Source organism: Hippopotamus amphibius, chromosome 11 (assembly GCF_030028045.1).
Source record: "Hippopotamus amphibius kiboko isolate mHipAmp2 chromosome 11, mHipAmp2.hap2, whole genome shotgun sequence".
Classification (NCBI taxonomy): Eukaryota; Metazoa; Chordata; class Mammalia; order Artiodactyla; family Hippopotamidae; genus Hippopotamus; species Hippopotamus amphibius.
In genome coordinates, this window is record NC_080196.1 from 62,911,087 (window position 1) to 62,932,917 (window position 21,831).

General features: G+C 46.1%; 1 protein-coding gene across 4 annotated transcripts in view; it reads right to left on the minus strand.

Annotated features, from left to right (window-relative positions):
* Positions 1 to 21,831, minus strand: part of FHOD3 (formin homology 2 domain containing 3) — a 475,552-nt gene that overhangs the window by 348,704 nt on the left and 105,017 nt on the right. The window lies entirely within an intron of this gene.

Genomic DNA, 21,831 nt, shown 5'->3' on the forward strand with positions numbered 1-21,831 from the left:
CCCTGGGCTTGGGCTGAGCCGTGGCTGAGTCACGGCCATATTTAACCTCACCATTTGTCTTTTAAGTAAGAAAAGGGGGGGGGGGGGGCGGGGGAGTGAAAGAGAGTGATAAACATCTAAACTCCAGCACTGCGGGAGTCGTCCGCTGAAACGAAAGGCTAGGAAGACACGTCCCCACTCACTATCTACACGACGCCAACTACGTACTGTCCTGAACTGCCCCCGACATCAGATCCCGACAGTCATAAAGCTGCTGGAATGGGGAAAGAATTTATCAAGCATCTCAGCTAATCACAGATAAGCTAAAGGACACTTAGCCAAATACTAGGGCTCCCGCCTGACCCGTTCCCAGAAGCTGGGTCTTACTTTAGGCCAATACTGCATTTAAAAAACCCTGAGTGTGGGGGTGAGATATATTTAACACCAAATTCTAACTGTGGTTATCTAAAGTCTTGTTATAAAACCAGCTGTCCTGTGCTCACGAGGGTCAGCACAGGTAGAACTGACTCTGAGCTTCTTTATGTAACAGACCCGCTCCCGGCCTCACCTCGGATCCCTCAGGGGTGCCTTCCTGGGGTGGCACACACAGGCACCAGCCTCCACAACGTGTGGGCAGAGGGGCACTTACAAGCATGCAGTCACGCTAGAGGGGGCCACACTGCCCAGGTGGCCAGCGGGAGATGCAATTCCAGGTAGGCACACACATTCCCTACGTGTTTGCAGCTGGTCCCTGAGTCACAGGCCACAAGGCTCAGTCTGCATGACACCTGACTGCACTTGGCCACAGACACTCCCAAATTGTGGCCCGTCTGCCTTCGGTATGCACCGTCAATGAATTCAACGCTGCTGTGGGCCTGGCGCTGCCGTGGAGGACACCAGGCAGGCGCGGACAGATCAGTATAGACCCACGACCACTATGAGGAGCGTCTGGGCCACATCCTCCCTTCCCGGCCTCTGCAGGATCAGCCCCGGGGGGAGCTGAGCCTGGAAGAGACAGCAGAGTAGACCCAGTGTAACCTGACACGAGAGTCTGTCCGCAGCCGTCTGAGGCCTTGAAAGCCATGTAGGCCAACGTCTTCTTCAAGAAAAGGGGCAAACCCTCTCTCAGTCCTATTTTTAGGCCTTCCCAGTAGCCCGTGCTCCAGAGTGAACACTCCCCAAGCAGGCTAATTCTGTGATTCGAGCATCGGCTCTTCTTGATACGGAAAGAAAGGCAAGACAGAACGCACCCCCCCCCCCACCCCGGCTGTGCTCCTCCCGGACCACCCGGGACAATGCTGGCCCAAGGAAGCTCTCCCGTCGCTGAGGTCCAGGGAACTCACCAACTGGCTATTTATAGACGCCCGGGTCACCCATTACTCAGGCACTTAAAAGCGCACGAGTCTTAGTCCAGTGGCTGCACAGATGCTGGTTTGCCTTCAGCCTGTGCTCTTACAGGAAACCTAAAAATTAAAAGTAACAAGCTGCTACAGGGTAACTCTGAAGTATCAGCATTCTTTCCTGCCATGGTTTATGTCAATTCAGGGAAACATGTGTGAAGCATCTGCCTTTTTATTTAAACAGAAAGCAAGGGCTCAGATTGCTGGGCTGTGGCATCTTCTGCACAAACCCAACAGCTAAATTGGGAGCTGCATCCATGGGAGGGGCACAGTTGACTCAGGCCACCACAGCTGCCCTGGCCACCAGCTGCCCAGGAGGCCTCCACTTGAACCGACGGGGAGACAGTCAACAACAGAGCACAGCCAAGCACGCGGGGAAAAGAGAGTCCTGATGACGGCACAGCCAGAGAGTCAGAGTCCAAAGGCCTGTTGACTACGGAGAAGACAGCAAAGGATAATTATTTCACCATTCCTTTCACTGCATCACAACATTTCACAACATTTTCCTCGAATGTGATACTCCTTAGAATTTAATATATTTATGGCCAGACCTGTTGTAAAATGAATACACCGTAATTTTAACATTGTAAGTTCTTCCTCCTATACTTTTCCTACCCTTCTCCACCCTCTGACACTGAGAATTCCTCCCGACCACTGCTTCAGGCCTCTTTATCGAATTGAAATTCCCATAGCAAGAGCATGTGGACTCTGACAAAAGGGTCTGACTTGTGTCACACCGTAAGAGCCAGGCAGCAGAAGTAAACATTTCACATGCCTTTTTTGCACGCTTTTTCATCACCAACCTAAACTCTTCTGTCAATTCAGGTCCACGGTAATACTCCCAAACCATCTAGTTCTCGAGTACAAAGCATGCAAACTCATGGGGAATATCTTTAAGCTGCCTTCACAAAAGCAACACAGATGCTTTCTTAAAAACTGCAGCAGAGGATAAAGCATTTTATTCAATCTTTCTACCCCAAAAGTCTTTACGTGGACTTAGACATTCTGAATGCTAATCTCTGTGAAATTCCTCTTCAGGATACGTGAAAATGTGGAGCCACTGTGAACATCTAAACTCTGAGAGAGCCACCACCACTCTGAGCCTAATCAGAAGTGGGTACATTTGTCTACATGGACTGAAGGTGCAGCATTTCCAAATTCCAAATGACAACCCACCTCCAAAGGGTCAGTGAATCACTGAGCTGAAAACTGAGGAGTCTCATTTTTGGTGGGAAAACCAAAGAAAATGATTGCATCTTACAGTAAATATAATTAAAATATGTGTTAATATGCCCCGTGCTTTGCCTTTTTCATTAGAAGTAACATTTTTCAGCCTAAATTTCTTCAATTTGGTGATAATTGTTAATTTTTTTTAAAAGCTCTGTTAAAAAAGAAAAAATTTCCAAGACAGTTAATAGTAGTTGATTAGATGCATGTCAAGGAAGTGGAAAGTTGGTAAAAGAAGTTAAGGCCAACATTACAATCTTCTCTAAAGTAGTTCATTTGCTGAGTGACTTTATATTTTTCCAAATATCTGGGGAGGGAATGTCACTGGAAGCTTCACATTTGTCTTCTTCCTCTCTTGACAATCCCTTGCTGGCTCAGAAATACACACAACAGCAATAAAAGACAAAGCATGTGGTTATGGAAAGAGGTTTCTAAGGTACGTAATCTCATGAAATAAAGGCATGTGTATATATACCCTGGTTCCTCCAGTACCTCTCACCCAAGGGGGGAGAAACTGAAACAGAATTAAAGAAGTAGACCTCTTCGTCTTGAACTGCTTCTTGACAGAGACGAGAAACCTGGGCAGCACAGGCGACAGGAGGTGGGGTGGCCATCGCAGGTAGAGGGAAGCGCGGGGAGGGGAGAGAGGACCCTGGCCAGCAAGAGGATGAGCTTGTACACCAGTCTGAGGGCACAGAGGTGGCCCGAAGGCAAGGCTGAGGGGTTGGCTTAGGAAGGCTTTAACCAGCTGAATACCCTGGTTAGGTCTGCATTTCAGGGAGATCACCCTGCAAAGTATGTGAAGGGCTGGCAAAGAATCCCACTGGAGGAGAGGGGCCCCAGGGAGAGTGCCACAACCATCCAAAACAGAGATGTCAGCAAAGGAAACTGTAAATATGACGAAAAGACAACACTTGGAGTGGGAGAAAATATTTGCCAATGAAGCAACTGACAAAGGATTAATCTCCAAATATATAAGAAGCTCATGCAGCTCAATATCAAAAAAACAAACAACCCCATCCAAAAATGAGCAGAAGACCTAAACAGACATTTCTCCAGAAAAGACACACAGATGGCCAACAAACACATGAAAAGATGCTCAACATCACTAAGCATTAGAGAAATGCAAATCAAAACCACAAATGAGATATCACCTCGCACCAGTCAGACTGGCCATCATCAAAAAATGTCAGAACAATAAATACTGGAGAGGGTGTGGAGGAAAGGGAACCCTCCTGCACTGCTGGTGGGAATGTAAGTTGGTACAGCCACTATGGAAAACAGTACGGAGGTTCCTTAAAAAACTAAAAATAGAACTACCATATGACCCAACGATCCCACTACTGGGCATATACCCAGAGAAAACCATAATTCAAAAAGATACATGTACCACAATGTTCATTGCAGCATTATTTAAATAGCCAGGATATGGAAGCAACCTAAATGCCCATCAACAGATGAATGGATAAAGAAGATGCGGCACATATATACAATGGAATGTTACTCAGCCATAAAAAGGAATGAAATCGAGTTATTTGTAGTGAGGTGGATGGACCTAGAGTCTGTCATACAGTGTGAAGTAAGCCAGAAAGAGAAAAACAAATACCGTATGCTAACTCATATATATGGAATCTAAAAAAAAACTATTGATGAACTCAGTGGCAGAGGAAGAATAAAGACGCAGATGTAGAGAAAAGACCTGAGGACATGGGGAGGTGGGGAAGGAGAAGCTGGAACAAAGTGAAAGAGTAGTATTCACATTTACACTACCAAATGTAAAACAGATAGCTAGTGGGAAGCAAATAGTAAAATAGCTAGCTAGTGGGAAGCTCCCTAACACAGGGAGATCAACTCAATGATTGCCGATGACCTAGAGGGGTGGGATAGGGAGGGTGGGAGGGAGGCTCAACAGGGAGGGGATATGGGGATATATGTATAAATACAGCTGACTCTCTTCGTTGTACAGTGGAAACTGGCACAACAATGTAAAGCTATTACACTCTAATAAAGACCGAAGAAAAAAAAAAAAAAACAGAGGTGTTGAGAACCCCAAATTATGGTGGTATGGAATGGAGCAGAAGGGCTCATAGGAACAACTTTACAAATCAAAATATGTTCTTAATAAGTAGAAATTAGAGATCACACAAAATCAATGCTATTAGCCAAACAGTTGTGGAAGGTGGGTATACGAATGAGATGATGGCTCACTCAGTCACCTGTGTCAGGGGAACAAAGGTGTAGACAGAGATGCCCAGGACAGGGGTCAATGACTCATGGCTCTTCCTAAGTGACATCCAACCCACCTTTTCCTATTTCAGAGTAGTGATAGATAGTTATGAAATGACACCTATATCTGTGACACTCGGACATTTATGTGTTTGAAAAGCAAATTTATTTCCAAGTAAAAGAGTATAGAAGCAAAGAGATCACTTGATTGTTTAGTTGGATCAAACTTCAAAGAGACCAGATCCCTTTCTCTTTCTCTTGCAGGGAGGCTGTGACACAGAAAGGAGAAAGACCAGCCTTATTATGCAGTCTTGGAAAAACTTGGTGGTGGAACAAGAACATTCGTCTGAAATTAAGAATATACAACTGAACGTGCCCCAGAGCTTAGTGTTTCTTTTAGGACTGAGGAAGCACGCTGATCATTTTAATCCTATTGGAAACGACTTACAATGTTACTGGGGCTTACGCTAAATATAGATTTACTGCAGCCTGGTAAACTTTTAAAACATCAACCAATTAAATATTTATTGCCTGGATAAAAGTTCAAATGAAATGAAGCCTAAAAGGAACCATTTGTCCTCAGTGACAGACTGAATCATATAAGTTTTAATGATGTATGAATAAATCCTTGCACACCAAGATTTTTAAAGGTCAACTTTTCTTCCTAATCTTTTCTTCCCCTTTCACTTGCTGAATCAGTTCTCATCCTACACTCCACTTCTCGCTGTTGTGCCTGTATATCAAAGGAGCCTCACTGCTCCCTTCTGATTTGATTTTGCTGATTTGTTGAGAACTGAGAAATGAGGTCATAAAGCTGACAGAAATACAATTGACCCTTGAATCTCACAGGTTTGAACAGTAAAGGTCCACGTATATGTAGATTTTTGTCAATAGCAAATCCTACACCATTCATCATTGGTTGAATCCACTGATGCTGAACCACCTTGGAAAGAGAGGAACCAAGGACGGAGAGGGCCAACCATAAATTACACCTGGATTTTCGATGAAACAGAGAACTGCCGTCCCAACCCCCGCGACGTTCAAGGGTCAACTGTATATGCAAAATAAGAATAAACAAGTGCCGCATGAGGGCCTCCCTCCGTGCAAAGTGAATTAGCAGTAACACACGGAATTTCAACAGCTGACTTGTATTCTCCGATTGCCCCAGTCATCAGGGCCTGTCCCCACCTCCGCCTGTGCTCACAACGAGAAAGGCGCATTCAGCAGAGGCCCTGCATCTCCCTGAAACACTGTGAAGATCTCCCAGCCAGGAAGCCCAGAAACGGAGATCCCCACCGGCCCTCCCCTGCAGCCCCTGCTCCCCGGGCCCCCCTCCTGAAGGCCAGGTCCCTTAGCTACTCAGGCGTCTTGTGTCTTGCCGAGACTAGTGGCCTGGGAATAGGTGCCCCACCCCACCCTGCTCCAGAGCACGGGGCAGGATTGCCCTGGCCAGGAGTCAGGCAGCCCCCCAACACAGCCCCCTGAACCCAGTGCTGCCCATAGCCAAGTGCTCTCCTGAAAGCTTCAACTTGACCTCTGGGAACTTCCCTCTTCCCATGCTAAACCCACCTCTCTAGTGGGCTGTGAGAGTGAAAGAGAAAGCTCGAGAACACCCCACCCAAGCCCAGCCCGTAGAATGTGCTCAATAAACATTGCGGGTGGCGGGGCTGCTACTGTCACCATCCTCGTCATCACCACAGGCAGCGGCTGGAGCCCTGGCTCGTCTGCCACAGCCCAGCACCTGAGCTGGCACCAGTGACTGACTGGGGATGGGCTGATATGGGTGGACAAGCGGTTGGTGGCTTCAGGTAAGGAGGTGCTCCCCTTGCACTGTCCTAGTGTAGCTTTAGCACTTGTTAGTCCTGCTGCCACCTTCGAAACTCACTCTGCTAAATAAACTAATGTTTACAAATGCATGGTCCCCCCTTACAAAGTGCCCTCTGCACACGTGGAAGACAAAGAGTAATAGAAAGAGATGGAGTTGAGCTCAGAAGGACTTGGTTTTCAGTCTCCACTAGCAATACAACTTTTGCGTCAACTTCTCCGTGAAAGTCACTTTCTTTGTCCTGAAACAGGAATGGCTCACTCACTGAGGCCGCCGTGTGCAGCTGCTGCGATCGAGGCCCTCCATGCAGCTACACTTGTGCGTGATCTACGAAAACTCCTCAAGCACTCAGTCACCCTCCTCCCATCTCCTGTTTGTCTCTCCCAGCAACTGCATGCGCAGGCCTGCTGGTTTCAACGTGCTCTGTTGAAAAACTATAAAACCTGAAGCACTCTTTGGAAACTTTGAACTCTTCTGTGAACTCTGCTTCTAAGACCAAGTTAAAATAATTTTTTAAAATTAAACCTTAAAATGATACAGGCAAATTCACAGAGACAAAAAGAAGATTCGAGGTTCCAGGGGCCGGAGGGAGGGGTGAATGGGAAGGTGTTGCTTAATGGTTATAGAGTCTCTGTTTGGAAAGATGAGAAAGTTTTGGAAATACCAGTGGTGGTTGCCCCAAATTCTGAATGTAACTAATGCTTCTGAATCGCACACTTCAAATGGTTAAAATGGTAAATTTTATGTTATATGTATTTTATCACAATAAAAAACTTAATTATATGTAGGATGTGGTGAGTTCTGGAGAAGGGAGCATATATTTTGGCCACGGATAAAATATATAAATCCAGCTGCCTAACGTTATGGGTCTGGCTATGCTTGACAAATGAAGTGCTGGTGTGGGACCATCCATCTTGACTCCAAAAGCAGCTTGGCCTCCACAAGGAAAGCAGCCCTGGTCATCCCAGAGCCAAGCGTAAGGGCTTGAGGCTCTGGCCAGCAGAGGCCACATTCTAAAAGTGGGGCCATGTTCTGAGGTTCCCAGTTATAATGTCACACTCTCTACTGGTTTCATCACGGGAGACATTAAAGAAGCTTCTGGAGGGGCCACCATCTCACAGAGTTTCTGAGCATGCATTCTGGGAGTGGATCAGGACGTGTACGCCCTTCCCTCTGGGCAGGAAGGACATCACTGGCCTCTCGTCCCCAAGACGTCTTTTCTTAAGGTCTCCTTCTCCAAACACAACCTGACAACTTTTGACTTATGTTAGAAAACAAGAGAAGAGTCAAACTTTTTGACAAGTGTCTGAGGAATACTGCTGAAGACTAGGGTGTCTAAGTCATGTGACTGTGTTTCTAGGAAAAGGTGCAGGCCTCTGGCTCTGCCTGTCCATCGCGCCTCTCACTGAACAAAGCTCACCACGTGCCCGTGGTGGGCGGTGGCCCAGCCAGGCTCCAGGGACACCTCACGTATGCCATGGCGATGCGCCACCAGGCAGATGAGAAAACCCTCATATCGTTCTTTTTCACATATTAGCTTTCTCTGCTCTTTTCACGGACTTCCGAACCTCACCAATATTTTTTAACCCTAATGTTATAAGACAGTGACTTTTTCTAATCAAAACAAAAAATCTGAAATGACTGTGGCAAAAGGTATTCTGACTTTCATAAAACTATTTTAAGAGCAAATTCTTCTTTCTACCTTAGGTCTTGCTTTAGGAGGAACAAATTCACCTAGGCAACTCTTCTCCAGAATCACACTGACTCTCACATGGAGAAAATGTCGTGATAATCTTCTAAGACAAATCGATAGCTTTCCCAGCTGCTGAAGAATAAGTCTGGTTTTATTCCTTGTTACCTGTCAATCACCCTGAGTTTAAATTATGTGCATTTAAGCAATACTTTTGTTTTTGTTTTAAGAATGGTATCACCCTTTCCCCTTAGAGTTAGCCATATTTCTATAAATTTGAGTTTAATTAAAATTAAAACTAAAGTAGTTTTTCTTTTCTTCGTAAGTAGCTTTATCTCACATTGCTCTTCAAATGCATACGTGAACAGACATATGAAAGCCCTTACCCTTGTACAGACTCCCACATCACAGTTATTCTAAAAGTACTAAAGAAAGGCCACTGGGCTGGAATGGCTTTCCTGTTCCCCCATCACCACCATCCCCCTTAGGCAGTGGCTGTGAGCACTCTTAACAATACCCCCTTGGCGCTCATGTGAGGCAGGGGTGGCAGGACTGCCCTGGTTATAATTAGGCAAGCACAGAGCACACTTTATACAAAGGGCTCAAATCCTACTCCACAGCTCCAACGATCCATTCGTCACCCTGCAGATGGCCCACCAGGGAAGTCTCTATTTTAGGAGTGTGTGGATGAGAGTGAGAGAGGAGAGGCCAAGGGAGCAGCCACTGCCTGAAGCAGGGACTACTCAAAGGGAGAAAGTCAGCAGGCAGGCCGGTCTCCCAGGCCCAAAATGGGGGCCGTGTTTCTAGGATCAGAGGCAGGAGAGTGTCAAATAGCGCTGGAATAAGAGTGCTCTCATTTTGAGAAGAGGAACTAAAATCTTAGTTCCTTTCTCCTTTTAAAAACTAACAATTGCAGCATTCTACTGGGCCACTCAGGCCAAGTTTTAAAGATAAACCCACAGGGGTAACTGCTCTATTTTGTGCTCCAAACATTTCAACTGTAGGCACTCTATACCACACTATAAAAATCAAAAACAAAAAAGCAAATAAATATAGGAAACAAACAGTGAATAAGATGAAAAACTACTGAAAAATAAGAACAAGAAGGCCAGAACTTGGTGTGCTTTAAGAACTAGAATTAAATGGTTAAATATCCTTTAGGTTAGTTTCAAATATAGAGAGATATGAAATCAATTGATTCCTCACTCAGGATCACATAATAATAAGTAAACGTTGCCCTTTGATGAATTACACTATTTTAATAACTTCCTTTATAATGGATCCCAAATTATCAAAAGCACTTAAGATATAGAAGTGAAATTTAAAATATATTTATTAATTCATCAAAAACGTATGAGGACAGTCTTTTTAACAAATGGTGCTGTAAATGGATATCAACAAGCAAAAAAATTAAGCTGAACCCCTACCTCACACTATATACAAAGACTAACTGAAAAATGGATAGAAGACCTAAATGCAAGAGGTAGAATGATAAAACTTTTAGAGGAAAACCTCAACATAAACCTTCATGAGCTTGGGTTAAGCAATGATATCATACATATGACACCAAAATCACAAGGGAAAAAAAAAAGAGGTAAATTGGATTTCTTCAAAATTTAAAATGTTGTCCTTAAATGGATGTCATCAAGAAAGTAAAAGGGCAACCCATGGAAAGGGAGAAAATATTTGCAAATCATATCTGATAAGGACTTTCATCCAGGATATATAAAGAACTCTTACAACAGCAGAATGAAAAAGCCAAATAACTCAAATTTTTAAATGACCAAGGGTTTGAAAAACTGCTTCAAAAACAATAATGTCCGATAAGCACATGAAGAGATGCTCAACATTATTAACCACAAGAGAAATGCACATCAAAATCACCATAAGGTATCACTTCATACCCACTAGAATGGCTATAATCAGAGACAGACACCAACAAATGTTAACAAGAATGTGGAAAGCCCGGAACCTCACACACGGCTGTGGGAATGTAAAATGGTACAGCTGCTTTGGAGAACAGACTGGCATTTTCTTCAAATGTTAAACATGGACTTACCATACGATCTAACAATTCCAGTCTAGATGTCTACCCAAGAGAAATGAAAACACACGTCCACACAAAAGCTTGCACACGAGTGTTCACAGCAGCATTACTCATAAGAGCCTAAAAGTGGACACAGCTCAAACGTCCACCAGCAGATGAATCATCAACAAAATGTAGTATATCTTTACAATGGAAAACTAGTCAGCCACAAAAAGGAATGAAGTGCTGATATAAACTACAACGTGAATAAACCCTGAAAGCTTTACACTAAGTGAAAGAAGGCAGATACAAAAGGGCACCTATTGTATAATTCTATCCATAATGAAATCACTAAAACAGGCAAGTCCATTGAGACAGAAGGTAGATGAGTGGTTGCCAGGTCTGGGGGTTGGGGGACAAATTGGGGGGGGGGGTACTGCTAAGGGGTATGAAGTTTCTTTTCAGGGTGATGAAATGTCCTAAAATTGTAGTGATGGCTGCACAATCAGTCACTGTACTAAAAACTACTGAATTGTACACTTTGAGGGAATTGTGTAGCATGTGGGTTATAGCTCATTAAGCCCCTTTTTAAAAAAAAAATGTAAAAGGTTATGCTTCTGGTTGACAGTTTGCAAGGCAGAAATAGAGACACAGATGTAGAGAGCAAACATATGGACACCAAGTGGGGAAAGTGGGGGGGACGGGGTTGGGGTGGGATGAATTGGGAGATCGGGACTGCCATATATACATTACTAATAAAAATAAATCAAATTGTACACTTTAAATATATGCAGTTTATTGTATGTCAATTGTATCTCAATAAAAGTTCTTAAAGAAAAAAAAAAGATGTTATGCGTCTGGTCGGTTCACAGCAGCATGGCGGTGGTAGGGGGTGGGGTCCCTGGGTAATGTCCCCTCCCTCTGATCAAGTCCTTTCTTTTGGGCATTGCTGCCCTACTTGCTCCAACAGCAACGAGTGGACCTGGCAGAGGCCTTCTGGGCAGAGAGGGCATTTCATCTTGAAGTTTGGGTAAGAGTCGGACAACCCACCGCCAAGCCACCTTCCAAGCAGTGAGTGGTGCCTCCTCTTCAAGCTGCCGCCACAGCTGCCGGAGAAGCCCCAGCTGGCCACACCAGCAGAGCTCTGGGAGAAATACCAAAGCTTTGGCTTTTTCCAGTGGCCAAAAGCCTATGTTTAACAGTCAAAGCTGGAGACGGAATACAAATGACGTCATCTTTAATCAATCATTCAATCAACATTTATTGAGTGCCACCTGCATACTGGGCCCTAAAATGGACATAGTGCTTGGCATTAACAGCACAAACGTAAGAGACAAGATCAAGGAGCACTGAGCCCAGCAGAAGAGAAAGCAAATCCAGAATAACACATGAGGGCACCTGGGAACACATGTGAGGCACCCAGACTAGACAGAGGCGGTGAAGAAGGGCTGCTGGACGAGCAAGCACTGAGGTGAACAGTGCAAGAAAACCGGGGCCCAGCAGCGAGGAGGGAGGGCCGCAGACACGACACCAGCGGCACGCGTGAAGAGCCTGTGCGGTCTCTGTGTATCAGCAGCCCTCCTGGCTAGGATATCAAGCCTGCGTGCTTCAGACTTCACTCCTCCGTGCCTTGGAAAGCGGGGGCTAACGGAGGTGCGTGTACCCCTCAGCCACACTCAAGGAGGGGTTACTGCCAAGGTTTCCCACGGGTGATGGAGGACGGCAGTTCTGGTGTCCCCTCCTGGGAAGGGAAGGAATTCGCCAGCTGCAAGGCTCTGCTCTGTGAGAAGCCCTGGACCACGGCTGGCCTGGCTCCCCGGCGGGGCAGTGAGCAGAGTGCCAGGACCCCACCCCAGCAACAACGACCCGCTGGACTTATACACACTGTGACCACTTGCCTCAGTCATATCTTGTACCCTTTTTATTCAACACTTAGCCCATCCGTGAGTCCCTTTAACAGCAGCCTGCTCTGTCCAAAGACACGCTCCACCACACACGTGGGCTTGGCCCCTGGCTCTGGACAGCCACATGCTGGACACCCTCCAGGCTTGGCCAGATCTGTGTCTCTACCCGGGGCTCCTTCCGGACAACTCCTTGGCTGTGCTGGTGCCCGTGCCTGGCGATCCAGCACTCACTCCAGGTAACCACTGGCACTAAGTCCCAGGTATGAGCCAACTCACGTTGGTCTTGAGCTCTGTTTCCAGGCGATGCCGCCGCCTCTGTCTGCCAAGAAGTCTCTGGAAGGCATCTTCCCACTCTGTGCCAACAGAGCTCCCTTGCCCTATGCCCTCCATGCCCTTCACTCCGCTTTCTCAGCAACTCTTAGCTGTCCTGTAACACCTGGCAGCCCTGCCCCCACCACTCCCACCAAGAAGGCTTAGGCTCTTACCCTCCCAAACACCCCTCACTGAGCAGGCAGGACCACCTGCCAGTGCACGCGCAGCCCCACACATCCTGCCAACAGAGACGGACTTTCACTAGGCTGATGCGGGCATTCTTCTTAGTGACCAAGCCCATCTTTAAGATTCCACATTTATATGCCCCAATTGTTGCACACCACTCAGCTTTTTCTTTTCCTCTATAGCTGACCATACTAATAAAGAGTAAATTCCCTGTTATTGATTTTAAAGGTTAGTGAACGGACAGGAGAGAGAATCACCCTGGAGAAGGGGTCATCGGATAGTGCAGCCCCTGGGGCTCTACAAAAGGCGGTCCTCAGGGCCACAGGGGCCCCTCTCCGCAGGAACAGGAGCAGCCGAGGCTGCACATTCCTCACGCTCTTCCAGTCCCAACATCATCTGCCTTACATCTCTGTTTCCTCATAAGATATATGAAGAAAGGACTGTGCTGCTTAAAAGACACGTCAACCTACGTGAAGTCAGACAAAGACAAATATCATATGATACGACTTAAATGCAGAACCTAAAAAAAAAATGACACGAACTTATTTACAACAAAAACAGACTCATAGACATAGAAACCAAAGGGGAAGGGAGTAAACTTATACCAAAGGGATAAGTTAACAGTTTGGGATTAACAGATACATACTATGTACTATATATAAAATAGGTAAACAACAAGGACCGACTGCAGAGCACAGGGAACTATACTCAATATTTTGTAATAACCTATAACGGAAAAGAATCTGAAAAAGAATATGTGTGTGTGTGTGTGTGTGTGTGTGTGTGTGTAACTGAATCACTTTGCTGTACACCTGAAACTAAACACAACATTGTAAATCAACTATACTTTAATAAAAAAAATTTGACAATCACTGATCACGTACCAGCCTCTCCTCAGCGTGCAACAACCCTACAAGATAAGTACTACTATCACCATTTTACAGGTAAGGATGCTGACGGACAGAAGGTAAGTAGGTTCAAGCTCCCAGCCAAGTGGCAGAGGGAGGATTCAATTCCAGGCCATTTGACCGCAGAGTCCACACTCTTGAATCCTACTCTTCGTTGTACGTGAATTAACGTAGGGTCTCTGCAAATCTCAAAGCAGAGTTCAGTGAAGCAGCCTAACTTATGGAAGGAACATGCCTTTGGAGTCTGATAGACCTTGATGCAAATTCTTGCTCTCTCTCTTTAGTAGTTCATGAATCTTTTTGAGCCTCAGTTTTCTTCTGTGAGACGAGGACGACAACACCTATTTTGCAAGCCTGTAAGACTTGAATTAGACTGACATAATGAGTGTGAGGCTCCTAAAACAGTGCAGACGTGCGACTAAAGCGCCAGGGCTGTTACTACATCATTATCGCTCATGAGCTCAGACAACAGGGAAAACGCTACTGGGAAATGCAAAATTTAGGAGGATCAATGAACAGGTAAAGATTTGGAACAAAAGCAGAATCTGTAAAGCAGTAATTCTTCATTTGGCTGCACACTGGGATCACCCAGAAAGCCTTACAAAAGCAGCTCAGGGCTGCCCTACATCTGCTTTCTCAGAAACCTCCACAGGTGACTCTGGACCATGTTCCTGCAGGATTGGGGCAGGGGAACAAGAACAGCCCTGGGAGGAGGAAGATGAAGGTGGGTAGAGAGGGGGAGGGAAACCAGAGGACGGCAGACTATCCTTATCACCGTGTGATACGGTCAGATGAGGCATTTACACCTACATCACTGTCCCCTGAGGGCTCACTATGTGCAAAGCCCCAGACTCACACATGACCTCATCACTCAGCAGGACAGAAGCACACGTGCTTAGTAAATGTTTACTGGTGGGTGGGGGGTGGATGTGTAGATGATGTGACAAACCAGGATGAGAACCTGCTGGTGGTCTCATCACACCCAGTGAGGACCCCAGGGGGGACCACCATTAATATAAACACCTCCTGCCAACAGCCCTTCTTCTTTCCGATCCCATGAAAGTGACTTACAGATTATTCTGACTCTTGAGCTGCCAGCCAGAATATGCATCATGAACTACAAAATTCCCTAATGACACTTCAAAAATAAGAGTGCCCAGTCCCAGTGAGCAGCAGATCTCAGGTCAAAGGTAATCAGATCAAACTCATTCATTCCACGGTGAGAATGACTGATAGCCTAGACGGGGCAGACTTTCAGAAAAAGAGTTTGATAATCTGAACATACCCCCTCTCAATGTCATGTGTGAGAGGTAACTGTATCCTCTTACCACCCACCACTCCTAATACTACACCAGAGGGTCCTGACACAGACAGGCCACACGTATCCAAGGCTGTGTTTGCGGGCACACATAGAAACTCTCTGAAAGGAAAACTCTTATAAAGGTGTAACATTTAGCTCTCAAAAACATAAGAGAAAAAAAAAACACACACAACACAAGGCAGGTCTGGTGAGTTGGTGAGCTGTCCTGCGAAGAGAACCTAAATCCACATCTCTGCGGCAGGCCACTGTCAGCAAGTCCATCTGCAATGATGACACCCGCTAATGCCATGTACAGCAGACATGGGACCCAGGACCAGTCCATAAGCATTCCATGGAAGCCAACACTCATTTCCCATTGCCTCTAAACACATTTGCAGCTGCCGTCTTGCTTTAAAAACCAGATAAGAAGCCACAGTATGAACTGAGAGCAGATCAAAGCCCATCAAAGTCCCCATCCTTGAAATGAATCTGCCCTCTGGCTGTTATCAAGAACCTACTATGTGCTTAGTTAGCAATGCTGGGCACAGACCCCTGCACAGCGGATTCAATTTCTGGAACCCACAGGCAAATGTGACAAACCATGTTTTAAATAGAAACCGCTTTGCTTCATTTAACAAAGAGGGAGAAAAGGGAAAATAATTGTTATGCAATTTCCAGCATCCATGAACCCTACAGCCACAAACAGGAGTTATTCCTCCATGCGGGCAAGAAGCACATCTGTCCCGTATTTTGACACGTTCACAGTCATATAAAAATGTCCTCTCAGCTGGCTCCTCAGGAACCTTATAAAGATGTATTCTGTGCTCATCTTGAGTTCTGTAAATATTGGTCCTAAGCCTTATTCCTCTTTGGTTTTTGATTATCTTATTTTCACCTGCATTTTATATAGTCAAAAGTAATTAAGATGTCACACATCCATCAAATAACGTAGGCAAAACAATTAAAACTTTAAAGTTTAAACTGCATTCTGTAAGCACTGCATTTCATGCCTATCAATTTTGCTCCTAGCATAACACCCCCCCACCACCACCAAAGAAAGGGCAAGAGAGAGGAACATCTCCAGAGCTTTAAAAATATGTTTTCATTTTTGAACTAAATTCTTCTGTAAATTATAACTTTTTTTCTTAAATTATAATTAGACAAATGGTGGGATCTAAACTTCTGGGTCATTTCCATTTAACAACCCAGTAGTGTGGGTACTATTCGGCCCATTTCACAGATGCGCAAATGAAGGTCTGGAGAAACAGCTACTGAGTGGCAGCACCAGGAATTAAACCCCAAACTTCCAACCCCATGTCCATTTCTTGATCTACAGGATGGGAGCTGATATATTACAAATAAGAAATAAACAGTAATGACTTCACAAAAGCAGGAAAAAGAAAAAGAGCGTCAATGCATGACCATTCCATAGCACATGAATTTTACAGCACGATACTAATGCATAGTTGATTTTATAAGTCTTCTAGTGATCAGTAACTAGAAGGACCGAAAAAATTCTACACAAAAGCTAGAAGCACTCACAGCCACACCAGAGGAACAGCAAGGATGGTGCCCTGGGATCTGGGAACGGGAGGTAGGTCACTGTGAACAGGTAAGGACTCAGCTCGCCCTGTGGTCATGCCCTCAGCACCCTGCTAGCCACCGTGATGGGTGCCCGAGAATCCCAGGAGCTGATGGCTCAGGCCTCGGCATCACCTAGGAACTTGTCAGAGATGTGAAATCTCAGGCCCCGCCCCAGGCCTACCAAATCCATGTCCCCCAGTGATGAACAAGCACACTGAAGGCTGAGAAACTGCCCTCCAGGCATTTGGAACCTGCGGGGGTAGGGCCACATTATACACAACCCTCATCCTTTTGCTGTGTCAGCTGCCATGCCAAGTCCTCCATGCTTCTATCTCATTTAATGCCCCCATCCACACTATAAGGTGGGCACTACAATCCCTGACTTAACGGATTTGGAAGTGGAGACCTGGAGAGGTTAAGTGAGGTCACAGAGCAACAGGAGGCAGGGGCCATGAACCAATGCCAGCCCCAGGGCCTGCGGCTTCCCTTCCAGGAGGTGTGTCACCGACACTCCCAGCAGACAAGCCCTTAGCACCTGCCTGAGTTGGCGCTGGCTCTCCAGAGGGCTCAGCAGGAGGCAGGACAGCTCAGGAGCTGAGGGAGGCCTGGGCTGGTGGCCAGCACTGCCCAGGCTTTCAAGGGGCAGCCTGGAGGTAGGGGGCCTTATTGAGTTACTTAACCCAGGGAAGCTCAGTTTCTGCCCGTGTATGGCGGGAATAATGAAATCTCCCTGCTGATGAGGCAGAAATGTGATCCCACAAGTCAAGCACTTAGCACAGGTGTCACACAGAGCAAGGGCTGGGCTACCGTTACCCCGAGGGCACTGGGGCGTGACTTAGCTCCCCCTGAGAATCACCTGGGGAACTTTTAAAGGACACAGATGCCCAGGCCCCACCCCCAGGAAGTCAGACCCCATTGGGCTGCAGTGAGGGCCAGGCACCAGTTCTTCCTAGAAATTGCTAGAGTATTCCAATCCAGTGGCCTATTCCTACCTTAAATTGAAGTCTCTTTCACTGACAGGTGCTGGGAAAACTCTGGAACAATTTACAAAAATGAATTATTCTAATGAAATGTGATTATGTGGCTAATATAGTCTTATGACTTAACTACTTTTGCGTTTTTTTTACTAAACTCTCCAGTGTTTTTTATAATAAGTATGTGTGAAAACTCTGGGGCGTATCTTTTATTATAAAGATGAATAGGAAGGGCCCCAAATGATAATTTCCACTGTGAGAGCATGAATTTGTAAAAATGCCCTGGCACCCGTGAGGGCTTCTAATGCTTCAATCTCACTAGGCAGCACAAAAGGAAGACGTGGCACTCATCTTATAGATGACCTGAGACGTTTCGTTTTAAGGTGGGAAGAGAATCAGGAGGTTTTGTGAATGAATCAGGATTCTTCTTTTTACACACACATGCCCTCGGGTACGTGACACTTTCAGCAACGTCCTACTCTATTCTGCCAGTCTCGTTCCAAACAGTGGACTGCAGAGAGGCTGCGGAGGACAGAACACCACCCTGGCCAGCCCCCCAGAGGAGACAGGAGGCGTGCAGCCCCAGAAACGGCTCCCAACACCATCCACCTGCCCAGGGCTTTCCAGTGGCCCGGGGCCTGCTCCAGCTCTGGCCTTGGAGGGTATCACCCAGCAGTCCGTGCAGAACCCAGGAGCCTGCACCCTTCACCACCACAGCCCCTTCCCAGCAAAACTGTCCTCGCAGATTTTCACTTCATTGTCATGACTTAGCAAAGTCTAACCAAGGAGAACTTTCCTACCGCCTTGCCAGCCTGAGTCTCTGACTTGCGTCACTATTGGCCACAGCTTCAGGCCAGGCCGACATGCCTCTCAGCAGATGTGAAACAAAAGATGCTGTCATGTGTAAATGGTGGGTTTTCTGCAGCTGATGAGAACTCACTGTGATTCTCATTTAGATACTCTGAAAAGTGGAACATATTTGCTAAGGCCTTAAAATTCAGAGAGATGTGAAATTCTACTCTTCACAAAGCCATTTCCCTTTCAGACATAAAGCAAGGAGTTTCGAAGAGCTCTCATAATGTCACCTCAAAGGAGAAGCAGTGAATGTCAGGGAAAGGGGATGGATCAAAGTCAGAGAAAAGTGGACTCTAGTCCAGGCCTTGCTGGTTGCTAGCTATGTGACCTTGGACAAGTCACCCCTCCTCTCTGGGGTACTTTTATATATATGTAGGTATATATATGTATATCTCGAGATACTGACCAAGATACTATCTGCATATTGATCAAGAGGTGCTTTGCAGTCATCGAAGTTTACGGATCTTTACTCGGAGGGCCTCTTGGCTCCCATGAGGAAAGGAAGTGCAAGAGATGACTGGTCTTCTTCACCCCTGAAGCTTTGTCAGGTTTTCTGCTTTGAAAAACTAAAAGGCAAAGCCCTGCCGTCTCGGTTCTTTTCTCCTCCCCTGCGCCTGCCCCAGAGGCCCCTGCTCCCTGTCATCTTCTCCTCTTCTCAGGGCCAAAATGAACCGTCACAACTTCAAAAGCACCATGTAAAAGATTCCAATGAACCCAGTGACAGCACAAGAATAAAGATGCAGATGTAGAGAATGGACTTGAGGACATGGGGTGGGGGGGCAAAGGGGAAGCTGGGACGAAGTAAGAGGGTAGCATTGACATATATACACTACCAAATGTAAAATAGATGGCTAGTGGGAAGCTGCTGCATAACACATGGAGATCAACTCGAGGATGGGTGATGACCTAGAGGGGTGGGATAGGGAGGGTGGGGAGGTATCACGGGAGGGAGGGGGTAAAAGATTCCCACCTAAAGAAACCAATAGATTTTTTTTAAATGAATGTTAAAAGAATACATCCAAGAGAACTAAAAGCATACGTATGTTCACCTAAACACTTGAACATGAACGTGCATAGCAGCATTAGTCCTAATAACCACAAAGGTGGAAACAACTCAAATGTCCATCCTCCGAGGGACAGATAAGCGAAATGTGCTAGGTCCCCACAACACAACAGTGCTCACCCGCAAGAAAGAATCAATTACTGATCCCCGCTACAGCGTGGGTGAAGCTTGAAAACAGGATGCTAAATGGAAGAAACCAGACACAAAAGGCCACGTATCGCAGGATTCCATTCACATGAAATTTCCAGAAGAGGCAAATCTTAGCGACAAGTAGGTCCGTGGTTGCCAAGGACTTGGGGAGGGGAATGGAGACTAACTGGTATTGAGTACAAGGTTTCTTCAGGGGGTTAATGAAAATGTTGTGGAATTAGACAGTGATGGTGGTTGCACAATTCTGTAAATATACTAAAAACCAGGGAGAATGCTAAATGCTTTTTAAAGGAGGGGGGAGTTTCATGGCATGTGTATTATACCTCAATAAACTTACAAAAAATTAAACATATGTACCTAGGTATGTGGGATGCTTCTGAAAAATCTTCACGAGTCTGCTGGTAGCATCACTGAGGGAAACTTGTCCTGTCCCACAGCCTCCAGTCCCTATGAGACAGGTTAATCACACTGGCTCCCCCATTCAATGCCATCAAATACCTGAGTCACGTAGCTAACAAACCACCCCACCTCCACCCCCACCCATCTGTACCCCAGCTCCCAGCTAGCAGACCTGCGAGTGGAGAGAAGCTGGCCACACCTATGTGAGCATCCTCTGCTGGGTGACTAACATATTTCTACATGTAAATCAATAAATTGTCAAAATGGGCATTCAGGTTTATTTAGCCAATTATGGCCAGCCCATGGTGCACCGCAGGTGAGGCTTCCTGCATGAGATGCTTCACCCATAAAAGCTGAGGCCAGATAAAGCACGGCACTCACAGGTTTCCAGCACTTTTACTTCCTTAATTGCATGTGATCCTCACAAAAATCCCAGAAAGCCCAGGATGTGGTTGTGCCCATTTTATAGACTGGGAAACCAGGATCAGAGAGATGCAATGACCCAACCAAAGTCACACACTAGTAGGCAACGGTACCCAGGGCAAGAACCTGGCAGCCAGCTCCTGGTCCCACACTCTCTTGAAGACACCTGCCTGCCCTTCCTTCCCACGTTCTTGGCAGTTGAGAAAGACCGTGCATCACGTCATCTGAAACATTTCTTTTCCATAACTAGTATTCAGTAGTTCACCTCTGGAATGAAGAATCACCCAGCTGTCCCCCCAGAGGAAGAGGCCAGCCAAACTGCCACCTTCACAACTGAGACACAGAGACGGAAACTTGTGGCCCTGACACTTCCCGCTGGTTCTCTTCCCTGAAATGCCTTCACAATCCTTTTTCCTTTCTGACCATCTGCTTCTGGGCTATGTTCTCTCCTCCTCCATCCATGAAGAAAAAAGAAGGCCTCCATCTCAAAGGAGATGGCTGTAGGCACCCAGTTCTTGGGCACATCTGGTGAGCCCTCCACCCCCCAGTCACCCTTGCTGTCCCAGGGCTGGTCTTGTTCTCATCTCTGTGGACAAGCTGGGTGAGAAGAGCACCTCCCCATGCCTGTCACTTTCCCAGGCTGCAGGCCCACTGCCTTGGTCTCACAGAGGCCTCCCTCTCATATCAACCAGAGTGACACTTCTCCGACTTGAACTTGCTCACCATTCACCCAGAGATCTGGGTGGGGCCTGAGATGCTGAATTCTAACCATGTGATGCCAATATTGCCAGCCTGGAAACCACACTTTGAGGAGCAAGGTCCTGGGGTCTCCACTAAAGAACTGGGGTTGGGGGAGACAGAGAGCAATGAATCAGATTTAAAAGAAAACTGTTCCCCCCATTTAGAAGGGAAGTAGGCAGTAACAATGTTTCTCTCTCTTCTTTGTATGATTCTACTTTTATGAGGAACCTAAGAGTCATCAAATTCATAGAGACAGAAAGGATAAGGGTGGTTGCCAGGGACCGGGGGAGGGAGAAATGGGGAGTTACTGTTTTATTTGTATGGGGTTTCGGATTTGCAAGATGAGAATCGTTCTGAGGATGGATGGTGGTGACGGTTGCACAACACTGTGAATGTATTTAATACCACTGAACTGTGCACTTAAAAATGGTCAAGATGGTAAAATTTTTGTGGGTGAATTTTACCGCATTTTTTTAAAGCAGTGATTAAACGGAGAAACAGTCAATAGCTTGCTTGCAAACATGTGTGACTTGAAACCAGCTTGCAAACAAGCATGTCTTGAAGTGAAGGGTGGCATTTCAAAATACTGAGATTCTGAACAAGTGAAGGGAAAGAGCAGGAAAGATAGGCCACAAAGGAAAATGACGAAACAGCAGAAA